This window comes from Muscardinus avellanarius (genome assembly GCF_963383645.1).
Source record: "Muscardinus avellanarius genome assembly, chromosome: 14".
Taxonomy (NCBI): Eukaryota; Metazoa; Chordata; class Mammalia; order Rodentia; family Gliridae; genus Muscardinus; species Muscardinus avellanarius.
In genome coordinates this window covers 92,795,132-92,822,432 of record NC_137800.1, presented here as the reverse complement: position 1 = coordinate 92,822,432, position 27,301 = coordinate 92,795,132, and the positions used below count along the sequence as shown (strand labels likewise).

Sequence of the window (27,301 nt, the reverse complement as noted above, 5' to 3'; positions counted from 1 at the left end):
GGCCTCACTAAGTAGCTGAGGCTGTTCGCGAACCGCGATCCTCCAGGTCTCAGCCTCCCGAATGCTGGTATCACAAGCGTGCGCCACCACGCCCGGCTTGTTACTGATTTTTTTTAACCCGAAGAGTTTTTGAGGATCATTTAGCACTCTGCAGGTACACAGGGATTCTGTGTGCCCTAGTTTAATGTGTCTAGATTTATGTAATGGGTTTGGCTCTAGGACTTTTCAGCATGTGTTGCAGAGATGGTTCCACTGCTTTGCTATTTAGTGTAGTAAGCATTTGCTTTGGTGCCTCACAGACCATCTATATGATTTTGGGCAAGGTACTTGTCTAAAACTCACTTTCCTTATGTCTAAAATATGGCTGATACTAGATCCTACCTAATAGTTTTGGCTATGATTAAAAGGAATCATAAATGTAAAAATGTGTCAGGCTGAGTGTGGTGGTACATGCCTGTAATCCCAGTACTTGGAAGGCTGAAACAGGAAGATTGTCACAGATTGTTGAGGCCAGCCTCAGCAACTTAGGGAGGCCTTCAAGCAACTTAGGCCCTGTTTGAAAATAAAAAATTAAATGGGCTAGGGTCCAGCTCAGCGGTATGTCAGCCCTGGGTTCACTTCCCAGGACAGAGACACAGGTAGACAGACAGGCAGGCTGCATTTCTGTGGTTGGTTCCTTGTGACTGCTCGCCCTGACTGTGCTGTTTCTTCTGTCGGGCACTTTCTGCTGGAAAGGGCAAGTCCCCAGGCGTTTGAGCCATGTGGGTGGAGCTATCACTACTCAGGTATCACACCTTTTGCTTTGCTCTGATGTTTTACCCTTGGGTTCAGTGCACACTTTTCTCTGAGAACCACAAGGCCTTTGTCTTGGGTGATAGGAATTGTGTGTCAAATTTTCAGTCTACTCTTTCAACTACCTTCTAGATTGTGTGAGTCTAGAGAGCTGAGTCATCTAAATTATTTTCCTCTTCCATGGTTCTTGAAATGATGTTCCATATTTAGACTCTCAATAATTTATATTAACCGAAAGAGAAGCATGTACTGCTTTCTTCTTTTCATTATGCCCATCTTGCAGATTATATGGTGACAGTATCAACGCAAATATCTTTTGGAATTACACATTTTGTATATTCATTTCAAGATCTGGTGATGATATGCGTTTTTTCAATATGTAGTCGTTTTGACATTTTTTTTCTATTCAAGTGTCTGCATTTAATGAAAAAATGCAGATAACTCCCAAAAGGGGGGGGGTGCCTATTTTATGAATGTTTTCCATGAATAGACTCTTCAATATTCTTTGAAAGTATAATACTTCAAGAGAAATAAAATTATAATACCAGAAAGAATGACTTGGAGAAGGCCTTGGTAGATCACTCTTACCAGGTTGATAGATCTTACATTAAGTTCAATCCACTAATTGGTCAGTGTCTTTCCTGGCCGACCTCCTCAACCTTTTATTAGACTCTTAGCTTGGCTCTGGTCAAAAATCGTGGTCATCAACACAAAAGGAGATAGGACCAAAGAGTCCTATTCAGGTTCTTCACCTGAAAGAGTAATAGTGTGCAGATGTTACTTATATCTGTGAGAAGAGGCTGGGTTCTCCTGTAGTAACAACAGCTCTAGAGTCTTAGTGGCATGCTTGTCACTTGTGCATCACAGTTCATGATAACTGGCAGGGGCTTTGCCCGTCGTAGTTGGTTGACTGACAGAGACTGCCTTAGCACATGCTTGCATGACCATAGAGGCAGGGAGTGTCCTGCAGAGTTTTACTCCAACACTTAAATATTCCAACTTGAACATAACTCCTGTCACTTCTACTCAAACTCACCTAGCACCAGCGGGTGACACAGAACAGGAAATGCAGTCTTCGTATGCCTAGAAGAGGAAGAGAACTGATCTGTGCAGCAGTGGGGGAGAGAACGGATGCAGCCCACGAGTCTACTCTTAGTTGGCGGAGAGTTACCACTGGTTCTACAGGGTTCTGTCGGGGGGCTCTCTAGCACAGCATTTGACAAGCCAGACTGTATTCCTATAAAGCAGTTTGGCATATGAATTGTGACATACACATAATATAAAATGTAGTAGCTAACACCAACTGTCCGCGAACCACTTTCCTCCTGTCTTAGCCTTAGCAACTTTGCAAGACCCTCAGTAATTTGGCAAGGTCCTGCTTCAAAACAAGAAATAAAGGGCTGGTGGGATGGTAGCTCAGAATGCTCCTGAGTTTAGTCCCCAGTACAGGAGAAGGTGAAAGAAGAGTAGGAAAAAGAGAGGGAAAAGGAAATAAAGGGGGAGGAGGGAGAACTTTTGCCCTGAAAAATTTTGAGGAGGAAGGTTTCATGCTTGAGAGAATGGCTCTGAAAAGACAAGTTGTCTTCCAGCGCTGTTCTTCCTAATTGTATAACTTTAATTTGTCTAACTGTATGGCTTTGACTTTTGCTTGTGCCACATGTAAATTGAACTATTAATAACATCTGCTTTGTAGATCATTGTCAGAAACATAGAGGTAATATATTTAAAGCACTTAGAATGCTATCTGGTACAAGAAAAAGCTTAATAAATATTAGCTATTATTCTTTCTCTGTGTTTCTTGAGATGAGGTGATAGGTTTTCCTCTTTGTAACTATTTTTGCATGTATGTGTGGTTTGGGGGATTGAACCCATGAGTGTTCCATCTCTGAACTACAGCCCCTGCCCTGTTTGTTTTTTGGTTTGAAACAGAGTCTTCCTAGATTGCAGAGAGTCTCACTAAGTTGCTGAGGCTGGCTGCAAACCTGCAATCCTCCAGTCTCAACCTCCCAAGTACTGGGATTAAGGTGTGCACCACCACATCCTGCTTCTTTGTACCTTTCATATCATCTAATACAGTAGGCAGCAGTCCACCATCTCCTGCCACACCCCACATTCTTAAATAGAAGGAATTGGCAAGGAAACCAGGAAGGGCTAGGCTTGTTGGAAGAAATTGCCGTCAACAAGAGGATTGAATACTGCCCTATACACTGGCCCCTCTGGAGTGTGGCTGCCTGGCTGACATCCCACAGCACAGGGCCTAGAAACCCTGTGTCTCTGTACTTCTCAGGAGTGTCTCTGTCACTTCTTATTTACTCTAGTTCTCAGTTCTGGAGAAGAGTATTTATACTTAGGGTTAGGACTTTCTTTCCTGCCTGCATAGGCAGTCACCTAGCTCCCCACCTTTCCGAAGGGTGTTTCTGGGAAGCACATGATAAAAATGTATTATATTTTCCCATAGGAAAAAACATGAGTGTAAGTTACTGTGCTAACTTAGAAGCTCAGTATCAAAAATGTTATAGATTTGGCCAACATGAAATTGGAAACCAGTATCTCCTGACTCCTGTAGCAGTGTGTGTGCTATAGCTTATTATCTCTTCTTTAAAAGTTTATAAAGTGCCGGGCGTGGTAGCACATGCTTGTAATCCCTGTGCTTGGGAGGCAGAAACAGGAGGATCGCGCAGGTTCAAAGCCAGCCTCGCTGGCTTAAGAGACCCTGTTTCCAAATAAAAATATATATTAAAAAAATAGGTCTGGGAGTGTAGCCCGGAGGTAGAAGGGTTTCCAGGAACCCCAGTACCACACAAAAATAAAAGTTTATAAAGTATACATAAATGTTTAACTAGTGCATTTTGGATACAAGGTATGAATGCACTATAAAGTAGACATTTAACACAGTGAAATATGCCTCATATCATAGACTTGACATAGCTCAAAAGTAAAATTTTAACTGAAAAAAGAAAGCTGTAATAAACGCTAATGTTGCTTGCCTTTCTTCTTTTTTGTGGTACTGCAGATTGAGCACACTCTGAGCTACACCCCCAGCCCTGTTTTATTTTTTTATTTTGTAACAGAGTTTTGTTAAGTTGCTAAGGTGCTTACTAAGTTGCTGAGGCTGGCTGTGGACCTGTGATCCTCCTGTCTCAGCCTTCCATGTGCTGTGATTACAGGGGTGCACCACCATCCTAGCTTGTTGCTTGTTTTTTTTTTTTTTTTTTACACTTTGGAAAGCTATCCAGAATGTTTGATGTTTTCCAGGAATATTACCAAATTTGTTCAGACATTGTCCTAATTTTTCTTAAATCTGTTTTAAACAAGAATATTTCAGTATTCAACAAGAATATTCCAATGTCTTACTTTAATGTCTAAGAAGCATCCCTCTTTATTATGCCCTCAAACGGCCCTTGGCAGGGTCATAGTTATTGCTGAAGTGCTAGGTCCAGCAGTCTGTTCTGAGTCCTTGTCTTGCTTCAGCTATCAACCACATTTGATGCAGTTGAACATGTCCTACCCCTTGAAACACCTCGTTTAGTTGACTTCCAAGACACTCCCCTCCCCTGTTTTTCTTCCTGCCTCACTGGCTGTTCCTCTTTGGTGTCTTTTACCAGTTCCTCTATCTCCCCCTGACCTCTAAAATTGCAGTGCCCTGGACTTCATCTGTGACCTTTGCATACATACTCAAGCTCACTTTCTTGATGATCTCATCCAAGCTCAAGGGCCTTAAACCCTATGCTGGAAACTCTTGGATCTTTTTTTTTTTTTTTTTTTTTTTGTGGTATTGGGGATTGAACTCAGGGGTATTCTATCTCCTAGCTACATTCCCAGCCCCTGTTTTTTATTCTTTACTTTGAAACAGGGTCTCACTAAGTTGTGGAGGACCTCACTAAGTAGCTGAGGCTGGCCACAAACCTGTGATCTTCCTGTCTCAGCCTCCCAAGTACTGGGATTGCAAGCATGCGCATCACACCGGGCTCAGATCTTTGTATCTAGGCGAGAGTTTGCCTTTGAATTCCACACACCATTTAATTAAGCTGCCCACTTGACACTTATTTTAATGTCTAAGAAGCACCTGAAACTTAATGTAAATAAAGCCAGACTCCTAAGCTAGCTCTGAAACTCCCTTTCTTCTGCAGTCTTTATTAATTTGGTAAATAGCAAGTCCATTCTAAGCCCAGGCTCTTTCTGTCATACCCTTTGACTAGTTGTTAAGTCTTGTTAGTTTTGCCTTCAGAATATTTCAAGAACATAATCTTTTCATTTCAGCAGCACCTAGCCTTAATCAGTCCCTCTCCTGCCTCCTGCCTGGATTATTACAATAGCTCAGTGATAAGTAATGAGCTTCCACCTTTGTTCCCTGGAGTCTTTTCTCAACAAAATTGAACCTTTTAAAATGTCAGATCATGCCAGCACACCTGGCGTCTTGTCTGGTGATGTCCCACCCTTCCCAGATGAAAGTGTCTTCTGTCCTTTCAGACTTTGTTCTTACTACTCTTTTCTGTTACTCCACTGCAGCACACTTGTGGCTGTTACTTGGACACACAGCTGTACTCTTGCCTCAGGACCCTTGCCTTTGCTTCCCTTCTCCTGGCCTGTGTTTCTCCAGACGTCTACACGGATCATTCCCTTGCCTCCTTTAGCCCTCCGCGCCCAGGTCTTTCTCTCAGTAAGGCCTCAGTAATATCAAGTGCCCATCTTCCTTCATTTCTTCGTACCATTGATCACCACTTAGAAAATGCATCTTACTAACTTATTTTATCTCATGTAACCCATTTTGTCTCTGTCTCTTCTAAAATGAAGTTCCCAGCACCTAGAACTCTACCTGGTATGTAGTTGGTTCTCAGTAAATTGACCTGTAAGATTGAATTTCAGCCTTCTTTAATTTTCGGAGGAAAAGTATCTGTTGATCTAATTGAGGTCTGAATGAGGGAAAGCTTTAGTTTCTATGAGTTTTTTATATTTGAGAAAGTTGTCATATTAGTAGGAACATGGGTAATGTTTTCTATCAGTGCTTTTTATTTTTTCCTTCTGAACTTACTTGCCTCTCCATGCCCTGGCAGAAGGAGGAGCATCACACTTGTTGACAGCCTTATCTTTGCTGTGAAAGGCTATAGTCTGTTCCTTGTACAGTGATTACCATTTCTCCTGCCAAGCTTATATTGAGGTTTCACAGTATGTGAAAGTAGTTTTCATGTACTAAATTGCTTTTAAGCTAGATAATTTCTATACATGTTTCCAAACTTTATTTTCTGTGCTATCAATTCATATAAAAATGTCCTCCTTTCTCTCTCTCTCTCTAAAGGTCTTAGGGTTCTGGGGCCAGGTGGGCTTTGTTAGGTTAGAATTCCAGCTGCAACACTCATCCAGCTGTGTGACCTTGAAAAGGCTGTGTGAATTCCGAGACTGCCTGACAGATCACCATTCAATAGAGGTTACTTTCCTTTGCTTTTTCTGCCCCTTTCCTTCTCTCTTCCCATTCCTGCCCAGACTTTACTGAACTTTTCAAGCCTTGCTACAGAGATTCTATTTGAACACTGTCTCCTGCTTAAAATTGTATTCTGGGTTAATCATTTCAGTGGGCTCTTTCTCCTTAATTATTATTAATGACACCATCTTCTCTGCATGAACTATGTACTGGGCAGTAAGCCTGGAGCCCTCACTTCACAACCATTGTGAAGTCAGACAGATGTCTTGGATGTAAGAGTAAAGGTGAGCACGTTAGAAAACGTGAGGAAAGGGCATTCTTGTTTTCACAGTCCTTTTCGAGATGTCTTTCTTTTTTTAAATTTTTTTTTATTATTTTTTATTAATTTATTTTTTAAATTGGTGCATTGTAGTCATATATCAATCACATTGGAGTACAAGACTTGAGAGGATATACGAGCACACATCATCCAATTAGCCCTCCTCCAGCCCCCATCCCATTCCCTCCCCCTCCCTCCATCCCATGCTTCTTTGGTGATTTACTTTGATACATTTGTTTATGTACCTCCTGCGTTTTAAAGAGGCTCCGTCCTCCAGTATTACATACCCTCTGATTGGTCACATTAGTTGCTTCACTATAGGGCCCTTTCTATAGCTCAACCTCTTCCTGTTGCCCTTTTCCTCCTAGTTATTGCTGATTAAGAGAAGCGTCTGATTTATATTTTCTGCAATATTTCTCTGTGCATGCTGCGTTGCAAGTACCAATCCCACTCTTGATGGTCCCAGTAGTGGCCTAGCTACTCAGTGGACTGATCCAGACCTCGCTGGCTCAAGCAGCGGCCTTGCCTCATGGGAGGCCCCAGTTCTGGTCTCGGCTGGCCCCTGCACTGGTCTAACCCCTAAGCTGGCTTTGGTCCCGGCCTTGGAGGCCGCAGGAGTGAACTTGCCTCATGGCAGGCTCCGATGCCGGCCACGCTGGCCCCTGCACCGGCCTAACCTCTCGGCAGGCTATTATCCCGGCCTGGGAGGCCCCAGCACCGGCCTTGCCTCACGGCAGGCTCTGATGCCAGCCTCGCTGGCCCCAGCACCGGCCTAACACTCAGCAGGCTCTTATCCCGGCCTCGGAGGCCCCAGTACCGGCCTTGCCTCATGGCAGGCTATTATCCTGGCCTCGGAGGCCCCAGTACTGGCCTTGCCTCACGGCAGGCTCCAATGCCGGCCTCGCTGGCTCCAGCACCGGCCTAACCCCTCAGCAGGTTCCGGACCCGACCTCGGAGGCTCCAGTACAAGCCTTGCCTCATGGCAGGCTCCAATGCCGGCCTCGCTGGCCCCAGCATCGGTCTAACCCCTCGGCAGGTTCCAATCCCAGCCACGGAGGCCTCCGTAGTGGCCTTGCCTCACAGCAAGCTCCGATGTTGGCCACTGGCCCCGGCGCCCGCCTAACCCCTCAGCAGGTTCCGATCACTGTCTCTGTGGTTATTATTTCAAAGGTTCCAGGTGTAATGTATCAGATCTCTGTCTCCCCTGAGTATTGGCCACTGGCATTGCCACTGCCTCCACCATTTCAAATCCTTCCCAGGCTCTTTTTCCACTCTGAATGTTGTCCAGTGTTCCTAAGCATGCGTGATGGTAGCATTCGACATTTGGTGTCATTTCTCCAAGAAAATAAAGTTGGTAGGATACGGTTTCTGCTTCTCCTGAATACAAGTCTCCACCACCATCACGGAGAACTCTTTCAACACCGCATTTCTCCTTGGTCTCCGCTAAACTCTCTCCTTACAGGTGATGTCTGAGATTCTTAACAATATAGAGAAATAGCAGTCCTCTTTCACGGCGAATTTTTCCATAAGTTCCAGTGCATTTAGATAAGTTTTGTCTGCATCTCCAGTGTCCTGGCATCCATAACGGCTTGCTTACCTCCTCTCAGATATTTTTCTTTTTCTGTTCCTTTTTTTTTTTTTTTTTTTTTTTAATAAGAGAAGACAGTATATGTGGTTTGAGGAGGTAGTGGGATCAGGCACTCAGTAGCACTGTAACCCTGTCAGTTTCCCCATAGGTCCAGAGTGATCTGCCCTACTCCGCCTGGGTCCCAGGGTCCCACGACCCGGGCCCCAGCTGGCATGCCCCGCGCGCGACCCCCGCCCAGAACCCAGCTACTTACTGGGTCCGGTTTCTCCAGGGGTCTGGCGTGCTACGCGCAGTTCGGCCCGGGACCCAGAGTCCCACGACCCGGGCCCCGGCTGGTGTGCCCTGTGCGCGACCCCTGCCCAGAACCCAGTCTCTTACTCGGCCCGGTTTCTCCAGGAGTCTCGAGATGTCTTTCCTTTAAAAAAAAAAAAAACAATAAATGCAGAAACAGGCAGATGATGTTTTCACACTTTTTGGAGAATAGAAGTAAAAATGTGAAAAGAACATGAATGCAGATAAGGTATTTGCATTTTCCTATATTTTTTCCCCCGCAAGCTATTGTAAGCTGACAAATTCTGATGTTGATAAAACTCACAGCCAGGGGGACAGGGAAAAGATATTGTCTAGGACCCCCACCCCATCCAAGGCTACCTCGGGGCAGTAAGACACATGCAGGGTGCATCCTAGTGGGGACAAGGGTGAGGTACTGTCTAGGGCTCCATCCCACCCAGGTTATAGAGACTCGGGAACAGGGCCAGGGATTATTTGGACCCACTGCCATCCTGTGGCTTCTGTGGGGCAGCAGGACACATGGGCAGCATTTCATCAGCTTCCTTGTTCTTCTGTATTGTCGTGTTGGCCTTTCAGTATTACACATACAGCAGTGAGCATGCTGACATTGTACTTACATACTTATATTCCTTGAGCATGGAATTGATTGTCATTTTTATTCATGAAATATTTAATATATGTTATCATCAACTTGGTTCTCTTTGTTACCACGTTGATTCTGCAGCTTTATGAAGATAGGGAGAAACTGGCCCGCTTTATATATCACAGAAGTTCAGAAAAAGGGCAGAGCAGTTGGAAAGGTGGACGTATACATATTTCTATGATTGCAGCCATTAACACGGTCCAGTGACAATTTATAGCACTTCCTCTTTACAGATACTTAAAGAGAGGGTCACTCTTTGACTTGAATCCTGCTGACAGCCACATAAACTCTGTCAGGGACTCTTGTTATAGCTGGGGGAAATCAAGCAAGGCACCCACCCAGACCTGTTCTGCTTCCTTCTATTTATGAAAAACTCCCAAGAATGAGAAGGTTGATGTTAACATTTATTCACATTATAATTGGGAGCCGGGCATGGTGGCGCACGCTTGTAATCCCAGCATTTGGGAGGCTAACACCGGAGGATCGCGGTTCGTGGACAGCCTCAGCTACTTAGTGAGGCCCTCTGCAACTCAGTGAGACTATAGACTTGTATCTTCAGTGTATGATTAGAAAAATAGAACTTTATGTGGTTCTTTGGTTGTTTTGTTTAGGAATGGGTTCTAGATTTTGTTAAAGAATAACACTTTAATCATGCTTTCACTAAAGTTATATTTAATAGTCTTCGTTATTTCATTCTTGAGAGAGGCTGAGAGGAAAAACTGCATATACAACACAAACTTGGTAACATTACTCTGGGGTAACAGTGACCGAGAAGAACGAACCTTTTTGGCTATGATAAAAAAAAAAAAAAAAAAAAAAAAAAAGCCTTACCAGCTGGGTGTGGTAGTCCATGCTTGTAATCCCAGCATTTGGGAGGCTGAGACAGAAAGATAGCAGTTCACGGATAGCTTCAGCTACTCAGTGAGGCCCTCCACAACTTAGTGAGACCCTGTTTCAAAATAAAGAACAACAATAAAAAAAGATGGCAGGGGGTGTAGCTCAGAGGTCAAATGCCTCTGGCCTCACCCCCAGACCTGCCCCCCCCCCAAAAAAAATTCTCATCAATGTTAAGCATTGTATCTGTTTCTAGGACTTCTTGGATGCAGAAAGAATAAAAGCGTATTTTCTGTTCTCTAAAACGCATAACTATGTCCTTCTACTCACATGATAGAATAGAAACAAGGCCTAGTGTATAACCACTTTCTTTGTGAACAGAGGATTTCTATTACTGGAGAATGTGTAGGAAAAAGGGATTTGAATTTCAGTTCAGCTTCCAACAGATGCTGACTGAGTGTCAGTCACCACCCAAGTCACCAAAGAAATAGTAGTGGCTGGAAAGTATGAGAGGTCAAAAACATGAGGGCAGTAAGGGGAGAGGGGTGAAGATGTGAAGCATCTTGGGAAGCTTGTTTTAATGTGGGTACATTAAAACATGTTTGTTTGCTATTTGGAATGATTAGAGAGGAAGAATTTTACGATACAAGAGAAAAAGGGAATAATGATAAGAAAAACAAAGTCCTTGAATGGACAGGAAAAGGATATGGTCCAATGGTAGGTTGTGAAGGGGAGCAGAAATAGTTCTTCCATTGTAAATGGAGGCAAAGAAGAGTACACTCACAGGGACAGGGAAGAAATGATAATATCTGCCTAATTTCATGCCTTTTAAGATGAAGTGTAAAATGAAATAATCAGAGATTAAGAGAGTGATGAAACACTGTAGACAAACGTGTTTAAAGATGTTTAAAGCTACATTCTGAACACTAAGGAAAAAATAAGGCATCATCTTCACCTACGAAAGATGGTTGCATGTTATTTGTTGCTAATGATGAAACAGAATGCTAAATCTCTACCTTTTTTCCATTTTCTTCAGTAAGGAGTTTGGCCTTCAAATAGGAATCAAGAAGATACATACATGGTTTAGAAGGCAAACCCCAGAGTGAGTAAGAGGGCCACCAAGGGATAGAGTTAGTAAGCCCTTTCTGCTATAAGTTCTGACATACAGGTTTTGCTGAGGCACGCACATCCCAGGAGCTTGGAAAACTTTCAGATTTGATTTTTAGAGTTTTTGTTTACCATAATTTCTAGAAGGAAGGTTAATATTTCACATGATTCTCACCCCCCATTCCAAAGAAGAAATTCTGTATAAAATGAGTAGTAAGGTTTGCTTTTATTCCTGGCAAAATTTTAGAACCAGTTATTAACCCAATGTTTTATTAACATTTGAGGGAAAAAATGCATAGCATTAGTAACCAGTTTGATTGGTCTGAAAGTGAGTTATTCCCTGGGGCTAGTTGTGGAGCTTAACAGTAGAGTGCTTGCCTATCATATGTGAGGCCTTCAGTTCTGTCCCCAGCACTGCTGCCTCCCTCCCAAAAAATAAAAATAACTTAGGTAAAAAGAAGTTATTTCAAGCTGGGCATGGTAGTACATGCTTGTAATCCTAGTACTTGGAAAGCCAACCTCAACAACTTAATGAGTCCCTCCACAACTTAGTAAGACCCTGTTTCCAAATAAGACATAAAGTTGAGCTGGGAGTTTAGCTCAGAGGTAGAATGCCTCTGAGTCACACACACACACACACACACACACACACACACACACACACACACTTCTTAATAAATGGATTTTCTCTTAGGGGTATATATTTTTTAAATCAGAGCAATACTGTAGTTGTGGTATATTTTTATTTCAATCAGGACTTTGATAAGCATTTAGATTTCTTGTATAAGAGACACTTGGAGATGCTGACTTATGCTTCTTTCTGTTATTTTAAACTTTACAACTTGCTCACCTATGCATGTAGGCATGTTAATCATTGAAGGAAAATTCCTTGGAAAATTGGTGATATCTAAAAATTAGCCCTAAATTTGCATAAACTGTCTTGTCCCCCTTCAAGACTGAGACTAGATTTCAAGGAATTTTATATTGTCCTGTTTCAGACTCCTGTAGTGGTACCCAGAAGCCTTTCAGGTACCCTATACCTTTCAGGAAGAGTGGAGCCTTGCAAGCTCATCACCCCATAATGAGCCCCCCCCCCCTCTCCAACAGAATCAGTTTTCTCATGGGAACTGAATTGCCCCCTTCTTGAGTCATAATTCTGATAGATGAACATTTTGGGCAGCAGTGGGGATTGCTTTTTCAAGCAGTAGTGTTGTTTCTGCCACTCACCGGACCAGAGCTGAAACAGTGATCAACCAGACTAGTTTAACCAGGACTACTTAGTTACACATACCTCTTGCCCCTGTTCCAGTTCTCCTTCTATTTATTATTTTTAGATTTAATTTTTGTTGTATTAGGAATTAAACCCAGTGATATTCTACCAGTAAACTATGCCTCACCCATTTCATTTTTTAAAATTTTATTGGGGTACTGGGGGGTTGAACGCAGGGGCATTTTACCTCTGAACTATACCCCTAGTCTCATTTTTTATTCTTTATTTTGAAACAGGGTCTCACTAAGTTGTGGAGGGCCTCATTAAGTAGCTGAGGCTGGCTTCAAACCTATCTCAGTTTCCCAAGTACTGGGATTACAAGCATGTAATTACAATGCCTGGCTTCCTTTTTAAATTTTGAGATAGGGTCTTGCCAGTTTATTAGGCATTGACTTCCAACCTGTAATCCTCCTGCCTCAGACTCCCAAGTACTGGGATTACAGGTGTGTACCACTCTGTCCACTCTGCCTGGCCTTCCTCTGTTTAAACTTTAAGCTCATGTGAGTACCCCAAAGATGGGGCTAAGAATGTGGGTCCCCTTGTCTTCTTGATGGATCTACATTGACTGAAGTTCAGGAACTCTTCCTGCTCATCACCATTACCTTTGTAACAGGAGGGAGGATAAGCTAGCACTTAAGTACCTATCTGTGCAAGGTGCTTGACAAGATGGTGACACATTCATAGTATCAGTTCTTTATTTAATGATGCCCATACTTTCTCTTAGCAGGGTACCAGATCTGATCTTTGCTCTGTCTTGACAGTAAACTTAGAAGGAAATATCTAGTGGAGAATGAATGCAGTAGATGAGAGAATTAATAAACATCTCAATAACTGGATAAGCCATATTGTTTAATATTCACTTGGTTGGTAACCATTCATTGGTTCAATCATTTATCCATTTGTATTGATACTATTGTATCACTACTATTCTTGATGTTGGAAGTACAAGAAGAAAACAAAAGGGGAGAGGGTAGGGATTGGAGCTATCAAATCACCCAAGCACTGTTGTTCTGTGCAGTGCTGCTTTTTCTTTTAGGTGCCTATCTCTTCAAGAAGAGTTAGCACTTCATGTTCCTGATCCCTTTTTAAAAAGTCCTGTTTTAGTCTATTTTTTGCTACTATAACAGAATACCACAGGGTTGATAATTTATGACGAAAAGTACATTTCACCCCCACAGTTCCAGAGGCCAGGAAGTCCAGGGTCAAGATGCAGCATATGCTGAGGGTGTTCTTGCTGTGTCATAATCTGGCAAGGAGCATCGTATTTGGGGATGGGGGCATGCAATTGAGAAGGTCCCTGCCCACACTCACACTGCCCCCAAAATAACCAACTCACTGTGGGGCAAAGGCAGAGAGAGCCTCCAGGACTTAATATCCTCTTAAAGGTCCCTTCTCCCACTACCCCATGGTGGCAGTTAAATTTCAATAGGAGATTTAGAGGGGACATTCCACTATAACAGTCTTCCAGGAATTAACTTTGATCTTTAAATGCCTTCTTGTTCTGCTTTCCTCCTACACCACCACCCTCATGCGCATACTTCCCAGAACCTTGAGAGTACCTCCTCTTTTTCTTTGAAGGGGTCTGGTTATCTCTTTATGCAAATACATGAAAATGGCCTCACTTATGCAGATGTTGAACATTTTCACTTGTGGTGCTCAGGAGCTCAAACATTGTACTGTTCAGGAGTAACACATTATGAAGGTTAAACACACAGGAACAGTTTAATTTCGTAATCAAACAAGACTTACTCTAGTTAACATAACACAAAATGCGCCTCATGGTTATTGTACTGCATTATAATTAGTCAAATAGAGAAGGGTTGACCTAAGAGAATGCAATTAGGATTTTTTTTTATACAGTGGAAATAGATCTTCGTGGGTTTTCTTTTCTTTTTTTTAGTTCTCCATTACCTATAATTATCTTTACTGTTTACAGTTTTTCTTGAATCTACTATAATTTAATGTTTCTAGTATACTCGTAAACACTCAAATTCTCTGACATACAGGTTAAAAAAACCAAAACTCTAGCTTTTGTGCCTGCCAGGATTCCTTCTTTTCCCTCTTAGAAGAGATGTCTTTTCATCTGGGTATGGTGGCACACACCTGTAATCCCAGTATTTGGAAAGCTGAAATAAGAGGATCAGCCACAGGTTTCAGGACAGCCTCAGCAATGTAGTGAGACTTTCAGTAACCTTAGCATGACCGTGTTTCAAAACAAAAAATAAAATAGGGCCGGAGATGGCAGCTCAGAGGTAGAATGCACCTGGGTTCAATACCTAGTATAACAACAACAACAACAACAACAACAACAACAACAGTAGAAAGAGAAGAGGTATCTTTTCAGCTGAGTGTGCTGGCACATATCTATAATCCCTCTTGGGAGGGTGAGCCAGAAGGATCACAGGTTTGAGGCCAGCCTCAGCCACTTAAGACCTCAACACCCTGTTTCAAAGTAAAAGAATAAAATAGGGCTGAACGTATAGCTTGGAAATAGAATGCCCTGGGTTCAATCCTCAGTACCACCGCCAAAATAAGGAAAAAAGGTTTTTTTCTGTTCTTGGTTAGCAGATGCAGTTTGTTTGCCCTTGCTCCCAAAGTGTGGACCTTTCTCAACTCCAGTTATACACTGACCTAGGGCTGTAGCTCAGAAGTAGAATTCCTCTGGGTTCAATCTCTCATACCACACATATCCCCCCCCAAAAAAAAAAATTAGTATCACTTTATTAAATTCCACAAAAAAACCCAGTTGGGATTGAATTGATTGTGTGTGTGTGTGTGTGTGTGTGTGTGTGTGTGTGTGTGTGTGTGTTACCGGGGATAGAACCTAGGAGCATTGTACCTCTGAGCTAGACACCCAGCCCTATTTTTTAGTCTTTTTACTTTTTGTAACAGGGTATCACTGAGTTGTGAAGGGTCTTTCTAAGTTGTTGAGGCTGTTTGCAAACCACATTCCTCTAGTCTTTGCCTCTCAAATGCTGGGATTACAAGCGTGCGCTACCACGCCTGGCTAAATTGATTTTTTAAAAAGCATTTATGTGTGTGGAGGTAGGTTATATTTTCTATGAATTTTATTTTTTTCACAAACCAACTTTAAGAGATATTATTTTGTATTTATATAGCATCTTTTACTTTAGGGCAAGGGGCATTGCATAATATTTCTTTTAAAAGGGGCAATTTGGCTTAATAGGGAGAAGAACCAGTATTCTTAGTGAAAAAAAGTTGTTTAAAATAAAGTTTGGCGCCTTCCTCCAAAGAATATGAATCTATCATTCTAATACCAACTCTTATATGAAAAATGAAATTTACTCAAGATGACCACTGAGAATATTTCCATTTGATAATATTTATTCTGCCTATCCAAGAGCAAGGGAGATCTTTTCATCTTCTGAGACATTCGGTTTCTTTCTTTAGTGTTTTATTATTTTTATTGTAGAGGTCTTTTACCTCCTTGATTAGTTTATTCCTAGGTACTTTATTGGTTTTAAGGTTATTTTGAATGGAATTGTTTTCTGGATTTCTTTCCTAGTAGATTCATATAGTTAGCTGGAAAAGCTACTGATTTTTTTTTAGGTTGATCTTATATCCTGCTACTTTGCTAAATTGGTTAATCAGCTTTAGTAGTCTTTTGGTTGAGTTTTTTGGGTCGTCTAGATATAGCATTATGCCATCTGCAAATAAAGATAATTTTAATTTTTTTCATATTTGAATTCCTTTGATATCTTTCTCTTGTCTTATTGCTCTGGCAAGAGTCTCAAGGGCTATGTTCAAAAGGAGTGGTGATAGTGGGTATCCTTGTTTTATTTCTGATTTTAAAGGTATTCTTGCATTTTTTTTCCCATTAAATATGATGTTGGCTTTGGGTTTCTTGTATATTACCTTAATAATGTTGAGGTACCTTTCTTCTGTCCCAGTTTTCTACAGTATTTTAACATGAATGGGCACTGTATTTTGTCAAACGGTCTTTTCACTTAGTTTTTTATTTATGTTGTGAATAACATGTATTGATTTATGTATGTTGAACCAGCCTTGCTTTCCTGGGATGAAACCAACTTGGTCATGTTATAAAATTTTCTTGAATGTGCATAGCTTGTATTTTTTTGGAATTTTTGCATCTATGTTCATCAGTCATATTGGTGTGTAATATTTTTTTCTTGAGATGGCTCATTTATTTAGTCCCAGGGACACTACTGTTCTTCTGGATGACAGCGATCATGTGAACTCTTGTTGGTCTCGGGGCGTTGGTGCTTGTGGCACCCAGACATGCCCATGCACAAGTTTGCTTTCTAAGCCTGCAACTCGGTAGGCTGAGTTATTTCTCCCTACAGACACCATGGTTGGGTGTCCTGTGGTGATCTGTAGAAGCCTTCCAAGGGCTTAGCAAACTGCCGAGTATAGGCCTTTCCCCCCCAGATGTCTCTAGTGGCTGTCTGCTAATTCATGTTTCTTCTGTGTCCTACAGTAGCCTTCACCCCCACCTCCTTAGGGGTGATTTGCAAGTCTCAGACTCTGCAAGTCTATCCCTTACCATGCAAGTCCCTTTGGCCACGCAGGGTGGTCTCCTGTGGAATGAGCTTAGCATCTTGATGATTAACTTAGAGTCTTGATGAACACCACTCCTGGTTCTGGGAGGAATTGATGGGTTCATCTGCCCCTGCAGGGTCTAGCTGGGTCATCTGGGTAGTTGGGTCTTTGTCAAGCATGGAAAGAAATTCAGACTGCTTTTAATGATGGCCTGTAGCTGCTGGCTTCACAATAATCTATTGCTTCTTTGCTGGAGTTCTCTGGGAGCCAAGGTACCAGCAGCCACCGGTCCTAGTGTGGCCTGGCCAAGAGAGTGCCTCTGCAGCTCTCCATTTAACAGGTAAGACGTGTGGAGCTCTTTACAGTCCTCTGCGCTCTCTTTTGGCTCTGATTCCACTGAATTTCAACTTTTATTGTTTTGTTGAGTTTTTCGCGGCTTTTGTTCCATAGTCAGGAAGCAGTCTTCCCAGTGGTTGAGTTCTGAGTCTTAGAGGGACTGAAACACACTGTTTCCCTCTGTATCGCCATTTTGGAATCTTCTTTATTTTTATTTTTATTTTTATTGGTCCACTGTATTCATACATCATAATGGGATTAAAAAAAAAAAAACTTTTGTAGACATACATGCACACATCGTCCATTTAGCCTCTACCCGATCCCCACCCCATTCCCTCCCCATCTCTCCTTCCCATGCTTGGCTTAGTGGTTTACATCTAGTATTATAGCAATTTATCTAAAATTAACAATGATAATCTCACATTAACAGTTTCATTTGTCTGATACCAATCTTTTGATGACTTAAAGATAACATTTCAATATTTCTTTTTGCTTTCTTTCTTACCAGAGAATATTTTTTTAGGTGAAACTATCATACATTTATTTATTTATTTTTCAGATAAAATCTATCCTAATATGAAATATGGACTCTAGATACACAAAACGACCTCGAAAAAGAACAAAGCTAGAAGATGTATATTTTCTGATTTCAGATGTTATAAAGCTACAATAATTGAAACAGTGTAGTACTGTTCTAAAGGCAGATATATAAACCATTGGAGTTAAATAAAAGCCTAGAGATAAATTCTTCCATATATTGTCAAGTTGTTTTTGACAAGGTTTCCACAGACATTTGGTAGAGGAAATAATAATCTTTTAACTAAATATTGTTGAAAAATAATAATTACATGAAGAAGAATAAAATTGGACCCTTACCTAACACCATATACAAATATTAATTCAAAATAGATAAAAGAACTAAATATAAATTGTGACAGACTGGCTCAATCGGGAATAATAAATCCAGCACTGAATATGGCCACTGAGTCCGTTCGGGACCGAATTATCTCAGAAAGGCGGACAAAGGTTTAGGTGGTAGTTCTGCAGCAACTTATCTGCAGCGATTTTTTTCCCTTTTTATGAAATAAACTCCTTTAAGTTCCTGTTCATGGCGCTAAAAGTGGAGATTCCTCTCCGGGAAAAAAAAAAAATCTGAATTGATTGACACGGACAAAATGCCTCTTGTGCAATTGACCACTTTATTCTAGACACAAGATTTTTTATATTTCCTTATTTCCCTGTGATTCCCTAGTAGAAAAGTGCAAAACACCCAAAAAACAATAGTGAAATGTACATGTAAATCACCAACCCTGAACAAGACAAAAGTAAGGCCTGTGACATCACAGGTCTTTGTGATTGAAATCAGTCCCGTGACCCTGCAGGTGGGTCTTGTGCTTTAAGTCAGCCCCTTTGGCCTTGCCTTGGCCTTGCAGCTGCAGAGGCTTTTAGTGGGCAAATTCCAGAGGAACAAAAGTCACACCCAAAATCACTTGAAGAATTCAGTTTTTAAGAGTTTTCTTTAACCCTTTTGGAACCTTTTATTCCTAGGGCTTAGTCCAATGTCCTTCTCTATCTAGCAACCTCCTTTGAGCTGAATGGGGACGAAGTCGGAGATTCCAGCTTTCATACATGTAGTTGGCGTAGGGAAATCCGTGTACATTTATGATGATTTAGAGGATTTCGATGAATGTCTGCTGGATTTTGTCTGCAATACCATCTGCTGTCTGAACGCTTCACCCTATTAAACACTTAAAATATATTTTAGTAGACAGGGCCCAAAATATATTTTAGTAGACAGGGCCCAAAAAACAACATGAAGTTTTTATTATATGTCTTTTGTTCTGTCACAACTATTGACAGAACAAAACTACTGGCATGGGGATCCTCTTCTCCAATCCTGTCTAAAGGGAGTTCTATAAGTTTCCTGGACCTGTGTATCGACCTCTTGCTCTGTGTTTGGGAAATTTTCTGCTATCACTTCCTTGAAGAGATTGTTGATCCCTTTGGTTTCACCTTCTTTTCCCTCCTGTATTCCAATTATTCTTAGGTTAGCTCTCTTAAAATAGGCTTATATTTCTTCAACGTCAGATTCCTGCTGTCGGATTTTTTTTTCTAAATTAGAAACTATGCATTCATTTTTGGAGTGATCATCTTCTAGGAGCGAGATTCTATTCTCCATGTGGTCTAATCGGTTGTTTATACTTTGAATTGAGGCCTTTACTTCATTGATTACATCCTTTATCTCTTTTTGGCTCTCTCTGAATTCTTTTAGAAACACCTCTATTATTTCTGCAGTTATTTTCCTGATTTGATCTTCTAAAAATCTCTGAATTTCTGTTTTATCAGGTTCTGATGTTGTGGGCATTCACTGCTCCATTGTTATTTCTCTTTCCCATGATTTTGGAAGTTTGTGCCTTCTCTGGGTTCTTCCCTGGGTCACTACGACTTTACTTAAGGTGCTCTGGATCTCGAGTCTGTGGTATCTCAGTCCCCACTACTCCTTTACTGGGTTGTATCGCAGAGTGTCAGACCCAGGGAGTCAATCGAGGCTGCTTTAGACCATGGGGGGGTGCCAGGCTGTGGGCGTTCTCCTGCATGGAGCTGTGACTATAGTGTGATATCTCTGCCACCGCCACTCCCCCACTGGGTCAAGTCCCTGGGAGTGCAGTACTGGGATTTCTTCTCTAGGGGCCACAATTTGACTCAGTGTTGTTGAGTGGCCCATGGAGCTGTAGTGGACTTGGTGAATTCGCTGCTGCCGCCGCCAGTGACAGTATGGCACCGCTGCCACGCCCTTGGCTGTGAGGCTGGCGTATTTCTTCTCTGTTTTTGAGCTCCGCTCTGAGTCCCTGCAGGGTGTGCTGAGCCCAGCCCCTGGGAGCTTTAGACACTCCCTGCTCCAAAAAATCTGCCGAATCCTGTCCGGCTGTTCCACAGCGGCTCACCTCGGCTTGCTGTCCGTCGCTCCTCTCTGGGGCCTGGTGTGTTGTTGAGTTCGTTGGTCTGGTGCCGTCTGGTGAAGTTGCCGCTGCTGCCAGCAGTATGGTGCTGCTGTTGCGTCCTCGGCCGTGAGGCCGGCGTATCTCCTCTCTGGCTCTGAGCTCCGTTCTGAGTTCCCCCCCTCTCTGGAGCCTTGTGCTGGAAGGAAAGATGGCATCCGCGCGGCTCCACGCCGCTGCTCCAGCTGCAGCACTGCGGTCTGTTTTCTTTCTGGTGTCTCATTTTTTTCAGCCCTCTTTTTCTCTGTTCCCGGTATTTACCTTTTTTGTTTTTCTGCTGATGGTGTTTTCTGGCTATGAAAGGCGCTGATTTTGTGGTAATAGAGATTGGTTGTTAGCGGGGCTCATAAGCCCCGCTTTTCTCTGTCGCCGTCTTCCCGGAAGTCCTCTGGAATCTTCTGATCATTACTTTCATCCATAGATATTCGTATGCTTGGTCAAGTTTTCAGTATTTTATATTCATACTCATCATTTTTGTTCCTTTATTGGTTTCTTTTGCATTATGATTTTCTCTGTACTTGTCATTAATGAATTTTAGTTTTTATGCCATTGTTTATTTAACTTTGGTCAGAATTTGTGTGTGCATGTGGAAGGGTACTAGGGATTGAACTCAGGGGCATTCTTCCTCCAAACTACACCCTTAGCCCTTTTTATTTTTTGTTTTTGAAATAGTGTCTTGCTAGGTTGTTTATAGTTTCACTAAGTTGCTGAGGCTGTCCTGGAACCTGCAGTGCTCCTTTCTCAGCCTCCCAAGTATTGGGATTACAGGCATGCATTACCAGGCCCAAATTGGTCAGAATTCCTAAAATTTGGTCAATGCCCTACTGTTTGACATTTCAAAATTTAGCCAAATCTACTTCTCATCTGTTTATTTGATCATGGATGAAAATGTTAGACATACAGCATGGTTATGACTAACCCTTTTATTATGAACCACGAACATCCTTTGCTCCTTGTGCCTTTATCCTAAGCCCAGCATACCGAAGCAGACATATTTAAGATGGATTATTACACTTAGAAAGCAACCTAGGACATGAGTGTATAAAGGAAGACTAAAGTTAGGCTTAAAAATCAATAAAATATTCACAGATAAGGAAATTTAAAACCAAAACATAAATTGAAAAAAGAAAACAAAGCCTGGTGTGATGGCACAAGCCTATTATCCCAGTACTTGGGAGGCTGAGATTGGGGGATTGAAGATTCAAGGACAGCCTCAGTAACTTAGTAAGGCTCTCTGCAACTTAGTGAGACCCTGTTACAAAATAAAAAATAAAAAGGGCTGGGGTGTAGCTCAGAGGTTGAATCCCTGGGTTAATCTCCAGTACCCAAACACCACCAAACAAACAAAGAAAAAAATTGAAACAAAGAATAAAAATAATCTTCTAAATAATTTGTCTCTTAAATTTATATATTTTAAAAACATTTTTAGAATTTTTATTAAATATACTGCAAGACATCATAGAAATCTTTATCTAGTATTATCACTGTGACATTTTAAGTTTTTTAAACTTTCTCTATGCAGTTATCATGGGTAACAATTCAATAACTGCATGGTATTCCATCGAGAAAGAGACAGAGACAGAGAGAATGTGTGTGTGAGTGATATGCACACACATATACATACATACATACATACATACATACATACATACATACATACATGGGATTGAACCCAGGGGTGCTCTGCCTCTGAACTATACTTCCAGCCCTATTTTGTTTTCATTTTGAAAGGGGTCTTGCTAAGACCCCTTGTACTGGTCTTGAACCTGTGATCCTCCTGTCTCAGCCTTCCAGTTAGGATTACAGGTGTGTAGCACAATGTCTGGCTGTACTCTGTCTTTTTTTATGAAACCCTGCTGTTGAATTTGACAAGTGAGAAGTGTTTACAGAGGTCCATGCATAACTCCAGGAATTTTACTGAGGCACAAAGTTGTGTCATTGCTGGTTTTCCCTCTTTGGTGCCACATGAATTTCTTAGCTTGTCCTCTTAGCCTTTCAAGGCCACCTGGTTATTTACATAGGTCATATATGCATGGTAACTCTTATAAAGCAATTAAAAAACATATTGTAGTAAATAGTGTACTTTTTTTGTGTTTGTGGTACTAGGGGTGGAACCCACGGGCTTTTCTACCTCCAGGCTATACTCCTGGACCTATTTTATACTTTATTTGGAAACAGGGTCTCACTAAGTTGCTGAGAGACTCATTCAGTAGCTGAAGCTGCCTTCAAACCTGTGAGATTCTCCTTTCGCAGCCACACAAGCACTGGGATGTAAATAGTGTAAATAATTTATATTTCCTTGTTGTTGAACATTTAGTTTTTTGAAAAGGAGATTGCTTTGAGTACTCTAAAAATTATTAAATAAGTCAGGTTGGTGGTGCATACCTGTAATCTTAGTACTTGGGACACTGAGGCAAGAGGACTGCAGGTTTGAGGCCAGCCTCTGTAACATAGCCAGGCCTTCAGTAACTTAGTGAGACTTTGTTTTAAAATAAAAAATAAAATAGGACTAGGCTGTGGCTCAGAGGTAGAACATCCCTGGGTTCAATCCCCAGTACCACATACACACATAGAAAAAAAGTATTGAATCATTTTCTCATAATATATTTTTTTGTAGGTCTGGGGATGGAACCCAGGGATATTCGACCTCTGAGCTACACCCCCTACCTGCCTCCCACCCCTCCCCAGAATCCTCACTAGGCCACTGAGAGGGTGGGAAGGAACAGAGGGCATGGGCCATTATTTTACTGAACCCCAACTAGGGATAATCTCCACAGAATTTAAGAGAGATGGTACATGCTTAAAAAGACTATAAAATGTATCAGTAGAGCAAATTACCAGTAGTCCTAAATAAAGGTTAATCCTGTACTCAGATTTCATTTGTTATTTTCCTTAAACATGTAGCTATTTTGTAAGAATGGGCTTAGTGATCTTTAGCTTGCCTTGCTTAAGAACAGTGGCTATCATATTTATATTCTCTAGACCAGATATCCTCATTCAGAGTGATACTGCCTTGTATTGATATTGACAGTGAGAATTTGTTCTAGGGTTGAAAAGATTCCTCCCTCCCTCCCTCCCTCCTTTCTTTCCTCCTCCTCCTCCTCCTCCTCCTCCTCCTCCTCCTCCTCCTCTCCTCCTCCTCGTGGTGGGCATTAAACTGAGAGCCTTGCCCATGCTAGGCATGTGTTCTATCAGTGAGCTATATCCCCAGCCCAGAGCTTTTTTAATTTTTAATTTTTATTTTATTTTATTTTTTTGCGGGTCTGGGGATGGAACCCAGGAGCATTCGACCTCTGAGCTACAGCCCCTGCCCTATGTTTTATTCTTTATTTTGAAACCGGGTCTCACTGAGTTGCAGAGGGCCTCACTATGTAGCTGAGGCTGTCCGTGAACCGCAATCCTCCAGTCTCAGCCTCCCAAATGCTGGGATTACTAGCGTGTGCCACCATGCCTGGCTGAGCTTTTTTTTTTTTAAACATATAGTACACATACAAATAAATAGTATAGTTATGGCACTAAAATTTTGTGGGAAAATGGGACTCAACTAGGTTAAAATGTCTTTAAAATTCTTCTTGAGGACAATAATGAGAAACAGTCTGGGAAGTTCAGCCATAAGGAGGAAAGCCATTACTCTGAGGGATCTGGGGAAATTCAGGTTCGTTAGGGAAATTCCTCAGGAATCTCCTCTAGCAGCCAGGAAGCCCACGCACTCACTCTACACTCATAGACACACATAATATCTGTTCCTCTCCATGTCTTTTTTCCTCATTCTTTTTGTCTGGGGGTAGGGAATCAGGGTGGAAGTGGTAGTGATGAAGAAGAGAAATATAGCAGAATACACTTGAGTAGATACATCCAGATTGCCTGAATTATAAATGGACAGCCTTATATAAAATTAGGCCAATTTCTGCATCTGAGTCGTAACACATTTACATGGTCTTTGTGCAACCCTAAACATATTTCTCCTTATACTTAAAGTCACAAAGAATGATTTTGTGTAATTTATTTCCCTTGGAAACTCATCTCATGCCAATACCTTTATTTCATCAAGATGCTTTATATTTTTCCCTTAAATTTTCAGTACAGTTAAATTTGACTCTCTATGGGCCATAAGCAAAGACATAAATGATAATAGAGAAAAAATTCTTCAATTATAGAAGGCAAGAGTTCTAGGGTACAACCTTAAACTGCTTTCTCTTCCCATGGTGGAAAGTTGTTAACGACTGACTTTAAAAGTTTTTTCTGCAGGATGTGGTGGTGCACGCTTGTAATCCCAGTACTTGGGAGGCCGAGACAGGAGGCTTGTGCAGGTTTGAAACCAGCCTCAGCAGCTTAGTGAGGCTTTCAGCAATTTAGTGAGACCCTGTTTCCGAATAAAATATAAAATAGTTCTGGGGGGTGTAACCTGGAGGTAGAAGGCTCCTGGGTTCCATCCCCAGTACCACCAAAAAAAAAAGTTTTTTCTTTTGAAAAATTTTTAAATATTTACTTTTTGGAAAAAAAAAATAAGCCTGGATGATTGGTCTCCAAAACAAATGCTATTTCATATTAGGAGAAAATGAAAAGTCAACTAAAATTAATATTCCTATGCTTATTTATTTAGCAAATATTATTCATATGCCATATTTTATTTAGTGCTGGGGCACAGAGGTGAATAAGACAGCATCTCACCCTCTAGGAGATTACCTTCTAGGCAGAGGATATAGATTAAAATTCAGTCAGCCCTTACCTCTCAGTAAGATAAGTGCAACAGTAGAGCAGTCCCCAGGCAGCCTTGGACAGGACATAGAACAAAGAGAAGGGCCAGGCAAGGCTTTTAAATAACACCTGTGTTCAAGGGACAGAATGAAGAAAGAGAGCCACACATAAAAATGAAAGATAGTGGTGAAGAGCTTGGAAAGCGGCAGGAAGGAAAAAGGTAAGAGTGGGGTTTCAGAAGAGTGGGCGATAGTCACATCTAGAATGTGTAGCAGTCAGCAGGCCTGAAAAATATCTGGACAGGTGCAGTGTTTGCGGGGGTGGGGGGGGTGGCTGGCAGATGACCAGTGGTGGCATACTGAGGAATAGATGTGAAAGAAGGAAGCGGAGGTGGTTGTGAAGGAAAGAAAAAAAGAAAGAAAGGCAGTAGCCAGAGGGAGGAGAAAGGCTGGAGAAAAGGTTTTTTACTCTTTTTAAAACATAGTTTTGGGAATGATAAGTTCACATTGGCAGGGCTCTGTCACTTCATCCTCCATTATTCAAAGAATTAATAAAATTTATTGGTTGAGCCAGTGTGAGCTATTATTTTTCAATGCTGTGGAATACAAAAGACAATCATAAAAACTGGAGAATAGCTTCTGGATGACCCCAGTAATTATGGATGTCTTCTTGTTGCAGATAGGGGGGGAGGAGTACTGCAACATGTCATCAAACAATCCACTTAAAATCAGCATTTGACAAGTGTAAGCAATGACTATGCTTTTGCAAAAGGGGAGGGGTTTTGTCAGTTTTTAAGTCTTTTTTTTTTTTTTACTAATAGTGTATGAACATAAAGAGCAGGTAATCAGTGTTACACCTAAACTTTGGGAAACTTTTAGGGTACGTTGAATTGTATGAATGTCAAGTGAGGAAATAGCTGGCATAGTAGGTGCAGCAGTAACATCAGTGTCTAGTAAGTGTTGTCTCTGTGCCAGGTACTTATTAGCTCAGTTGGTCTTCACTATAACCCTATCAAGGACACACTTTATTCCCATTTTGTGGTTGGGGGATTTTTCAAAGATTACATACACATCAGGTCAGTAGAACAGGAGGGCCACAGCAGGCATCAAAGGTATCAAATTTAATTTCTAAATTAAATTTTGTTTAAAGAATCTATGTGTGAGCTGGGCATGGTGGTGCACACTTGTAATCCCTGTGCTTGGGAGGCTGAGACAGGAGGATCGTGCAGGTTCCAGCCTCAGCTGGCTTAAGAGACCCTGTCTCCAAATAAAATATACAATAGGTCTGGGAGTGTAGCCCAAAGGTAGAGGGCCCCTGGGTTCCATCCCCAGTACCACCCCAAAAAAAAAAAAAATATCTGTGTGATGTGTGACTGAGGACCTGTTCTAGTATTGTATGTTATACTTTAAAAAGAAAGGATGAGCCAGGTGTGATCTTGCACACTTGTCATCCCACTTAAGCTACTTGGGAAGCTTAAGACAGGAGGATTGCATGTTCAAAACCAGCCTCAGCAACTTGGGAAGACTCTCAGCAACCTACCGAGACCCTTTTTCAAAACAAAACTTTTTTTTATTAAAGGGCTGTGGGTATAGCTTGGAGGTAGAATACCTCTGGATTCAGTCCCTAGTGCCACCAGAAAAGAGAGAGTGACTGGTAGAAGAGTTAAAGAGGAGGTAGGAGGTAGGAGAAGGTGGTTTCGGAAAGAACTGATGAGGGAAACCATTCAAATAATGCGATGTCCATACATGGAGGCATCACTACCAGTCAGTCTCACTGGTATGTATGGGGTGGGGTGGGGTCCGAAGAGAAACACACCAAGTCCTATCACTTTGCACCTCACTATGATGTATATTTACAATGTACCAATAAAAGTATTTTCAAAAAAGACTTTAAAAAATGAGGGATGTTACTGTCCTAGATGGAATAGTTATGAGAAGGAAGAAAGGGATAAGGGAGAAAGGTGAGGTGGAGAGGGAAGGAAGAAGCTTAATTTGAATCAGAATACTAGTTTGTTAGGCAGAGTTGATTCCTAAGGGCTAGATAGTTAGCAGGACCCTACACTGAACAACCCCATTGAGATTACTTTAGTACACACGAGTCACTTTTAGAGTTGGACCTGCATGTCATATGCTATGTTTTCCTAATGCAAATTCCTAATTTCCTAATGCAATTTGCAGAATTTCCAACTATGAGATGTTTATATGCAGCCCAACTGACTACTGGCTTCTTAGTAACAAAACCTGAGTCCTTCACCCAAACTCTCCTGAGTTCCTACCCACAGTGTATGAGAGGGCCTACTTCCCCAAAACCTTACCAGTCAAAGGTGGTTTTAGTATCTGCTTTCCTGGTTTTTTTTTTTTTTTTTTTGCTCGTGCCTGAGGATGGAACCTAGGGGCGTTCAACCTCTGAGCTACACCCCCTCCCCTATTTTTTTTATTCTTTATTTTGAAACAGTGTCTCACCAAGTTGTGGAGGGCCTCACTA

The 27,301-nt window shown here is 41.6% G+C and overlaps 1 protein-coding gene across 1 annotated transcript in view; it reads left to right on the top strand.

Annotated features, from left to right (window-relative positions):
- Positions 1 to 27,301, top strand: part of BTBD9 (BTB domain containing 9) — a gene marked incomplete at both ends in the record, with an annotated part of 383,151 nt that overhangs the window by 146,897 nt on the left and 208,953 nt on the right. The gene's annotated exons all lie outside the window — the stretch shown is intronic.